At 36.8% G+C, this 9,516-nt stretch overlaps 2 pseudogenes; both read right to left on the bottom strand.

Annotated features, from left to right (window-relative positions):
• Positions 1 to 1,007: 1,007 nt before the first annotated feature.
• LOC102831427 lies at positions 1,008 to 2,599 on the bottom strand (annotated as a pseudogene).
• A 4,302-nt stretch (positions 2,600 to 6,901) lies between these two features.
• LOC102831044 overlaps positions 6,902 to 9,516 on the bottom strand; it is a 17,053-nt pseudogene continuing 14,438 nt past the window's right edge.

Here is a 9,516-nt window from a genome sequence, read left to right as displayed (position 1 = left end):
ATTCTTGTACTTTTCATGTTCTAGCATCTGACAGTTATAGATATGTATAACCAAGTTTTGAGTGTAGTTAGTTCATTCAAGCACACATCTGTCTTTGTAGTGGGAGCAATTGTGGATGTTACTCCACCACTAAATTCATACTTTCCTATTCTCACTGACTCAATGGCACCTAACAACAACAACAAAAATTCTCACCACAGGAAGCAATGTCCAGTTTTGAGGGGCTGATACTATACAGGAGTACCTTGTCTTACTGAATTTCACTTTATTGCACTTCATGGAAACTGAGGGTTTATTTTGTTTTTACAAATTGAAGTTTTGTGAAAATGGAGCAGATCTATTAATGCCTTTTTCCTACAGTTATGCTCACTTTGTGTCTCTGTGTCACAATTTTGGTCATTCTCACGATATTTAAAACCTGTTCATGGCAATGAACACTTACTAGACTGCAGTGTAGTGTAAGACTAACTTTTACATACATGGAGAAACCAAAATAGTGTGTAACTCACTTTATTGCCATGTTTGTTTCATTGCAGTGGTCTGGAATAAAACCAGCATTATGTCTGAGGTCTGTCTGTATAGAGTTCTGTAATTGCTGTACTGTTGAATATTTTAACAATTAAAAAAACCCAAAAACCTCATTCTTGACTTTGTTTCTAAACTTTTGTTGCCATCTTGTCTGCTCTCCTTTCACTTTTTTTTTTTTTTTTTGAAAAGTTAAAAAAGCCTTAATTTTTTGTTCCTGGCACCACTGCCACAATTTTCAAGGTAACATACCTGATGTAATGAAAAGAAAAAGCTACAACAGATAAAAGACCTCAGGAATGTACATCTAACTGACATGACAGTGCATTAATCAATAGGTACCCTTTTTGCAAACTGTGGCTATGACAGTTTTGAACAAGAAGGGTTTCCTGTTGAAGTTGCAGTAACTTTCCTGACTATGGATCATCCTTCCTTCTGTGGCAGATTTTTACTGTTCCTCTGATGCATTTGGGATGACTGTCTCAAAGTAACCTAAAGCTTTCCTGACATGTCCTTGCTCTCTCTCCTGCTAAGAACTGCAGCCCAGTTCTGCTGAGATTTTTGAACCTTCTGCTAATATATCCACTAATTCCACCACAAGATCCATAATCACCACAAGAAGGACTGCCAAAGCTTCTTCCACCAAAACTAACCCCATAATTTGATTTCTGCTGTCCACTCTGATTTCCAAAATCATTACAATATCCACCACTGCCATAGTTACCATCCCCCAAAATTTCCTCCTTCATTGTAACCATCATATCTTCCACCACCGCCACTGGATCCACCACCTTGGTTTCTATATCCTGGTCCACCACCATCATAGCCCCCTCTACTACTACAACCAGGACCACTTCCATAGTTGTCACCATCACATCCAAATCCATTCTATCCACCATCACCTTCACCATAACTACTTTTGCTGCTAACATCGCCACCACCATAGCTTCCTCTTCCATCAAAGTTTCCACTATGGCCAAAGTTCTCTAAACTAACTCTAAAGTTTCCTCCACGACCCATAAAGTTGCCAGATTCATCTCCATGACCTCTCTGTGACCCAGCAAACTGCATCTCTTGCTTAGAAAGAGCTCTTTTCACTTCAGAATTATGCCTATTAATACTGTGGTATTTCTGAACAACAATTTTATCAACTGTATCATGATCATTAAAAGTTACAAAAGCAAATCCTCTCTTTTTTCCGCTCTGCCTGTCTTCCATAACTTCTATGGTTTCAATCTTATCATACATTTCAAAGCAGTCTCTCAAACTATATTCTACTGTGTCTTCTTTAATGGCTCCAACAAAAATTTTCTTTATTGTGTGAGAAATATTGTCCATTCTGACAATGCAATCCAATGCAAACTCAACCAATCCAATCTGTACTCAATTTATCGGGAGAGAGGTTTTCTTTATTCGATTTTGCCAAATTGTGTGATCAACCCAGTAAACAGATGTGAGAGATGGCCAGCTCACAAACAGTTTTATTCCCCTATCCCAGAAAAAAGTCCCTCCTCCATTTCCCCTTTTACTGGGGGTTTTGGAGTTTACAATCTTTCCCTGTATGTTGCCTACTAGTCCTTCCTGGAAGCATTTTCACGGAAAGTTAGTTTCCCCCCACCCCATGAATTTCCCCTATTTCCTTTATGGGTGTATTCTACGAACTAGTCTCTTCTTCTACTCTGAGCTCCCTTTTGTTATACCAGCCTGCTACCCCCAAGATTCCACTTAATCCTGAAGATGGATCACACCAAAAGCTATTTCTCACAACTGTTAGATGCATCAGACTTTACAGAATCCTCTCTAGAAACAGCTCTCTTTGGTTCCACTACATGCCCATCAACCTTGTGTGGTTGGGCGCACATTGCTGCAGCTACCTCTTTGACATAAGAGCAAGTCACAAAACCAAACAAAGCCCATGGAACATTTTGTTTGAGTATGTCATCACCACACCATCTGTGAGTGTGCCCCATTTCTCGAAATTTTCTCTTAAACTATCATCTGTTGTTTCAAAGCTCAGACCACCAATAAACAGTTTTTGTAACTTCTCTGGTTCCTTTAGATCATAACCCTTCATTTTGACACCAGACTTGCCTCTTCCAACTCGAGTTCCATATGAGACCCTCATGCCAGCTGCAAAGCTGTTTGAACTGCAAGGTTGGTGGTTCAAGCTCACCAGTCACTCCTCGGAAACGCTATACAGGGTCGCTATGGGTCAGAACTGACTCGACGGCACTTAACAACAACAACAACAACAACTCTAACTTTTGCTGGTGTTTCTCAACTTTTTGACATGTCATTCACTCAGCATCTCAAACCTCTTGCAATCATGTCTCCTTAAATACCTACTTGTATCATCATTACTTGCTTATACTTATTCATGCTAGTGAGTCCTGGTGTGGCACTGTATGATAAGCACTAGACCATAGGTCAGCATTTCAAACTTACCAGCCACTCCTTGAGAACCTAAACAGGGTTGCTATGAGTCACAACTGACTCTACAGCACTGAACAACAACATTCAGGTTAGTAGATTTCTTTGGATTCCTAGTAGTGTTACAAAGGACTCAATTCTATCAGATACATCTACGCAACTATTCTCATTTTCCCCCCATCCAACTTTTATTTGAAGTCCATGGTTGACACTGTAGGATAAGCCCTGGGCACTCCTGGGAAACTCAGTATGAGTCATGATAAATCTGAACTAACTCAATGGCACTTAACACAAAAATTTTTTAATTATTTTATGCAGGTCCATGGTAGTGTCTGGTCATTAAATCATTATGAGAGGACAAATGAGATAAGGTTGATGCTTTACCAAAAGAAAAGAAAAAATATTGAAAAAAAAACAATGAATGGGCAGTGTCACCATTAGTGCTACCATTTCCAAAGCATTTTCTATTCATTCATGTAATATGGGCAATCATTCTTGAGATTCCTATTGTCTCTGTTTTAAGATGAGGAGACTGGATTCAGAAAATGTAAGCAATTTATGTAATAAATAGTATTTCCAGGATTCAAACTCACTAAAACATAAGTCCTTTTAATAAATATGCATAGTAAAAATTTATTATTATTATATAGCTGACTCTCAAAAACTTTTTGGAGTTGTTTATTTTGATGTAGCAGAACAACAAACTCCATGGTTTTTTCCCTCCTGGTTTTAGTTGGGGGCAGAGTCTTGACGCTGGGCTGAGGAGGGGTGGGCTGAGGAGGTGGTAGAGTGTTCCTGTTAATAATTTATATACTTTCCAGAGTCTTCATCTTATTTTATACATTCTTGTGAATATAGACATACTCACCACTCTTCATTTTCTTTAGCCATTCTTTTTCTCATTCTGTTTATTATCTCTCAGAACAAGGCTTTGTCTCATCAAAATATATTTTTTACCAGTGACCTATTTTTTAATATATATATATAGTTTATTTCAAATACATTCCAATGCTTTTACATTTTTAACGCTGCAAAAACTTAGTATTATGAGGATGAATGAGAGTGACCCTAAACAAACAGAATATAGTGTAATAGACCTACTCACACTGAATCTTTCTGCTCATAAAAACCAAAACCAAAACTGAAAACAAACTATCTCTTTTGTTCTTTTGCCAGTCAGCATTTTTTGATAGATACAGCATGTTTCTTCTATGCACCACATGAGAGATAGAAATAGCAGTAGGATCACAGATATTATATCTCCCTGTATAGCCTATAGGAAACAAATCATTTAAAACAAAATGTAGCTGTTTGAAAACAAGGAGAAATAAAGGAGTTGTTGGATGGTATAATTTAAAATGAAAACATTACATTATAATTTCTTGGACAAGAAAGAAATCAGCTTTTCCCTGAATATGTAAAAAACATACATTAAGGAGTTTACCAAATAAGTTCCCTTTAGTGTCAACGCTTACAAAGGAACAATGATTCAAGCATTCATAAATCAAAGAATTCTGTAATTTCAAATGGCAATTTATTTTCCGTAGGAAATAAGTCTATGTTTATGATCAGACTTATTTAAAACAGAATTTAAAAATACAGTGTAAGCAAACGTATGAAGCCACTGTGTTACTTAACAAAAGATAAGATTTCATCAAGATGGAGTATATGCTGTGATTCAATCCACAGCAAATTATTTACCCCATTGAGGCTGTTTGTTAATGGATTTGACAGCAAGATCATTGTATCACCTTTCCTGGTTTGTTTCCAGGCAGTGGATTATGAAATGATACATGGAAAACACAGATGTAGTGCCTAGCAAGTTAGATCTCATGTGCTAAATAAATTATTATGGTGATTGTTATTATGAGGAAAGCTTTATGATTGGAATAAAATCTGTACTTTCAATTTGTTCATGATCCCCAATATCTAGATCTTAAAAGTTTTGTGTATGAGCTCTTTAAATATACAATATTTTGAAATTCTTATCTCATACAGAAGTAATATTCTTTGACTGAGGGACTGTTTCATTTCTGATAGAAAAAGCATATGACTTGAAACCATTAGGAGATCAGAACTGAAATGGGATCTCTCTTTTTCTAGCCAGATTTGGAGCAGTTTCACACCATTACCTTCAAGGGTTATGAGTCTATCACATGTCCATTAGTGCACTTACCAAAGACAAAACAACAAATTATTTCCACAGTTCATTCAGGTAATGGATGAGAATGTACAAGAAGTTCCAGGTGGAATATCAAGATTCTGTTGGGGGAAAAAATAAGGTTTTGCCTTATAACATTTAGAGACTTCAAGAAAGGAAACAAGGTAATAAGAAAAGGTCAACATGTTTAATTCTAAAAATCATGAATAACGTGTGTTATGGTTTAGCAGCTTTAGTAACTTACTATCTGTTGCAAGTGTCACTGGTTTTTAAAAAGTATTGTCGTAAGAAGTCCTAGTATGGTGCTGCAGGATAATGCACTGGTTTGAACTGCAAGGTTGGCAGTTCAAACTCACCAGCCACTTCTCAGAAACCCTGTACAGGGTGGCGATGAGTCAGAACCGACTTGATGGCACCTTATAGCAACTACTGTCAGAAAATTTGTAAAAAAAAAAAACCCAAAAAACCCTATAATTTAAAAAGAACAGAGTTTTGTAAATAGAAATAAAGTAAGTGAATTTCTGCCTATGAAATATCCCATTACAGAGTGGATTACAATATAAGTGTTGTTGTTGTGCTGTGGACTGAGTTCTTACTAATACTGACCCTAGGAGTAATATTAATAAGAGCATGTTGTTGTTGTTACATGCCGTGGAGTCGGTTCCGACTCATGGCCACCCTGTACAGGGTTCCCGAGGCTGTAAATCTTTACAGGAGCAGAAAGCCTCATCTTTCTCCCGCGGAACAGCTGCTAGTTTTGAACTGCTGACCGCGAGGTTCGCAGCCCGATTCATAACCACTATGCTACCAGAGCTCCTTAATGAGAGCATATTCATATGTAATTATGTAATGAAATCATCAATACCTAACCGATCAAATTCAAATAAAACTTCCCCACTCTTTCAACAAATTTCAATTGACAATTACTCCTGTTATGAGTAGCCATTACCACTTATCACTTGCTGTTAAAGCCAGTTCCACCTTTTGGCAACTCTATGTATGTTACAGCAGAACTGTGCTCCAGAGGGTTTTCCTGACTGTGACCTTTATTGTCTGACATCTCTGCGTGGATTCGAAGTTTGAACCACAAACCTATCAGTTCGTAGCCCAATGCTCAATTGTTTGTACTACTTAGGGACTCACTAACTGCGGATAATAACAACGATGCTTATTCTCTGTTTGTTTGTTTTGTTTAATTATTAGTGCTAAAAGAGTCCTTTTCCAGAACTTTTCAAATATGTGCTCATTTTCTACTTACTGGGTTTGTGTATGGTCTGCCAAGGTGTCATCTGTTTTTCTCCTTGTAAATGAAGCTTCCAAATAGCAAAATGCTAATATGTAGAGGGTCCTGAATTGTACAATGGCTGCAACCAACTCAGGAGGCTACAGGAATGGTTATGGGGCAAACAATTTTGCTTTGGAGATCTGATCTTACGGTGATTTTTTCCACTGTGAATTTTCATTGCTTTAATGAAAAGTGTTTTGTGGGTCTTCTTACATTTTTTTTTTTTTAATGGCATTTTAACTATTTATTTCGAAGGTCATTTTAAAAACAAAAGTTAAAGACAATCTGAGGAAAGATTGTACAGAATACACTCATTAATAAGTATAGTGATTAAATCAAAACAAGGAAAATATGTTCTCTTCGGCAACTCCGGAACTTAAGTTGTGTGGTCCTTTTAAATTTTGAAAAGAGGGGGAGAAATCATGGCAATTAAAACTGTCTCTTAATCACGTAAATCTATAGTAGCAAACAATTTTTCTGTTCTTCCCGATAAGTCAGCTTCAATCTTCAAACTGTGTCTTGTTTTTTAAAAGATATGACGTAGAAATTCAGTGGGGTTTGGTGGTCTCTCCTTTGCAAGCACAGCAAGTCCCCTGTAATAAAATAGGCACAACTGTATAATCCAGGTAGGCACGAGTTGGCAAAGACTGGAGATCCACTTTCTGTTTCTATGTCTTTTCTGCATTAATCTTCTCATTTTCTACTATCCTCTCGACGTTGTTTCTAAGACCGTACTCAGAATGAGGATTTTCTGCAACCTGCGTCTGTCCTTCCAGCATCTGCTCTGGCTCCGTGGCAGACCCTGCATGCCACAGTCCCCGGAAACCAGTCAGCAATCTAGCTGTTGGTTCCTGAGAGTCTCTCCTTGCCTTTTAAAGGAAATCATCAGAATAGTCAAGAAAGCACTCCAGGCACTACTTTGAGAATTTTTTGCTTCTAGCAAAGGTGGGGTCAAGGAAGAGAAACAGGAGGTCATTCAGTACGTGGGTGTGAGACTCACCTCAGAAGATGCTAAAGGATCTGAATAGTATTGAAAACCATATCACCTGCTAAGCCTTCCGAGGGATTCTGGTGGAGAGGCAATGATTAGAGATGAAACACACTGAAGCTCAAAGAAATATGACAGCTAAGTGAGAAAGGACCTCTTCTGTTTTGTTTTCTTAACTTGTATAGTAGACATTGATTTTTTTCCTCTCCTTTATTCCTTCATCCTGTATTATATCTTCTCTCTTCAAGAATCCCTGTGCTTATCAATTACCCATCTGCCACAGACTACCTGCACCATTTATTTTTTTCCTTTCTCTCAATAAAGTCCCATCTTATTATCCCTTGAATCTTTACATTCTCAGGCAGAGCTTTAAAAACGTATAACTGGAATTATGTTTTTTGAAGGTAAATATATGTTTGCAAGTCTTGTCACAAACTTGCCCTGTAGAAATTGCTTATGATGACAGATTGTCAGCTTCTAATGGGCTTAGAGTCTTTTTAAAGTTTAGGTTTTGAGCAGTGCTTTCCGTTGTGCTTTGTATTCAGAAATCTGAATGTCTGAAGATTTTAATGCAAAATCACACCACTATATTGCAGTCATTAATTGATCATTTTCTTTACTTTTTCTAAGAATGATATAATTATTATTTAGAAAATCAATCTTTGCAACTAATATTGAAATATTCATTCTTATTACTTGACCAGTTCTTTTTCACAAGATAAAAATATTGACTTTAAATAAGAAAAGGATCAAGGAATTCCCTCCCCTTTTTATTTAATAAAATGAGAACAAAGCTACTATTTATGGCTAGATACTTTAAAAAAGTATCTAGACATGGGCTATCTATGAGATAATTTTGCTATAAAATATTAAAAGTTAAATATGAAAGAAATAAAATAATTTAATAGATTATGAAAAGATAGCTGTTCCTTAGAAACCCTTTAAGGGTTGTTATGAGTCAGAACTGACATGTTTATAATAAATACCATGAATAAATATAAAAATGTATAGATGAGTACAAAGTGTGGATGTTTAATGCAGAATAGCAGAAAGGATAAGGGAAACATAAATGAGTAAAAAGAAAATATTCAAGAATCATTAGACGTTAATGTCAGACAGTTGAAAGAAATGGCAGTTGGTTTCTATAACGAGTCAGTGAGTTGTGATTAACTGGATGGCAATTGATTTGAGTTGTTTGTCTTTTTTTTAACCACTTCCTCCAGGCCAATGTAGCCCCCCATGGCAGTGCCCACACCTTCAAGAACAGAGTGTAAGCAAATTTCAACTCACAACCATTCCCTTGGACATGTCCCCAACCTGTGCAGGACACAACTTGCACATTGATTCAAAACTGGTGTAATTTACAGATAATTTCATATGTGCCAACATGGTAAAAATTGTCAGAAGTTTTCCTTTGCTACCTTGACATTCCAGCTTTATGAAAATAGGCAGATACTCAAAGTAAAATACGGAATGGTAAAAATTTCTATTTACACATTCTATAATTTACATCACAGTCTGGGTGATTTAATCTAAATTATTTCTAAATTTTTGTGTTCCTAATATTTTTAAGAGACTACATTTTTTTTTTCTTCAGTGAATTGTGATGCCCTTTAGTTCTTCAAAGGGAGTCCTGGTGATGCAGTGTTTGGTTATGTGCTTGGCTGCTAACCCAAAGGTTGGTGATTCTAACCCATCAGCTTTTCTGAGGCAGAAAGATGTGGCAGTATGTTTCGTTAAAGATTTACACCTCTGAAAACCCCATGGAACAGTTGTATTCTGTCCTATAAGGTTGCTAGGAGTCAGAATAAACTCAGTGGCAATTTTTGTTGTTGTTGTTGGAGGTGGGGGCAGGAGATGGCTGTGTGAAAAGTTCTTCAAAATTTAAATGCACTTGTGGTTTGCATGGGCTAAATGGAACAGAGGTAAATAGTGATCTATTCTCAACCTTGGAACATCAGGACTCGTTGATACAGGGACTGAGGCATAGACCATATGGATAAAAGAGAGGAAATAATATTAAGTTACTTGACTGTCTTATGAATATTAGCTTCCATTGCCTACTACTGTAAAATAGACACTTGAGTGAGATAGAGAGGGATATAAGGAAACATGATTACTGAAAGC

Source organism: Chrysochloris asiatica, unplaced genomic scaffold (genome assembly GCF_000296735.1).
Source record: "Chrysochloris asiatica unplaced genomic scaffold, ChrAsi1.0 scaffold00019, whole genome shotgun sequence".
Taxonomy (NCBI): domain Eukaryota; kingdom Metazoa; phylum Chordata; class Mammalia; order Afrosoricida; family Chrysochloridae; genus Chrysochloris; species Chrysochloris asiatica.
The sequence above is the reverse complement of the archived record's forward strand: the minus strand, read 5'-3'. Positions and strand labels throughout refer to the sequence as shown.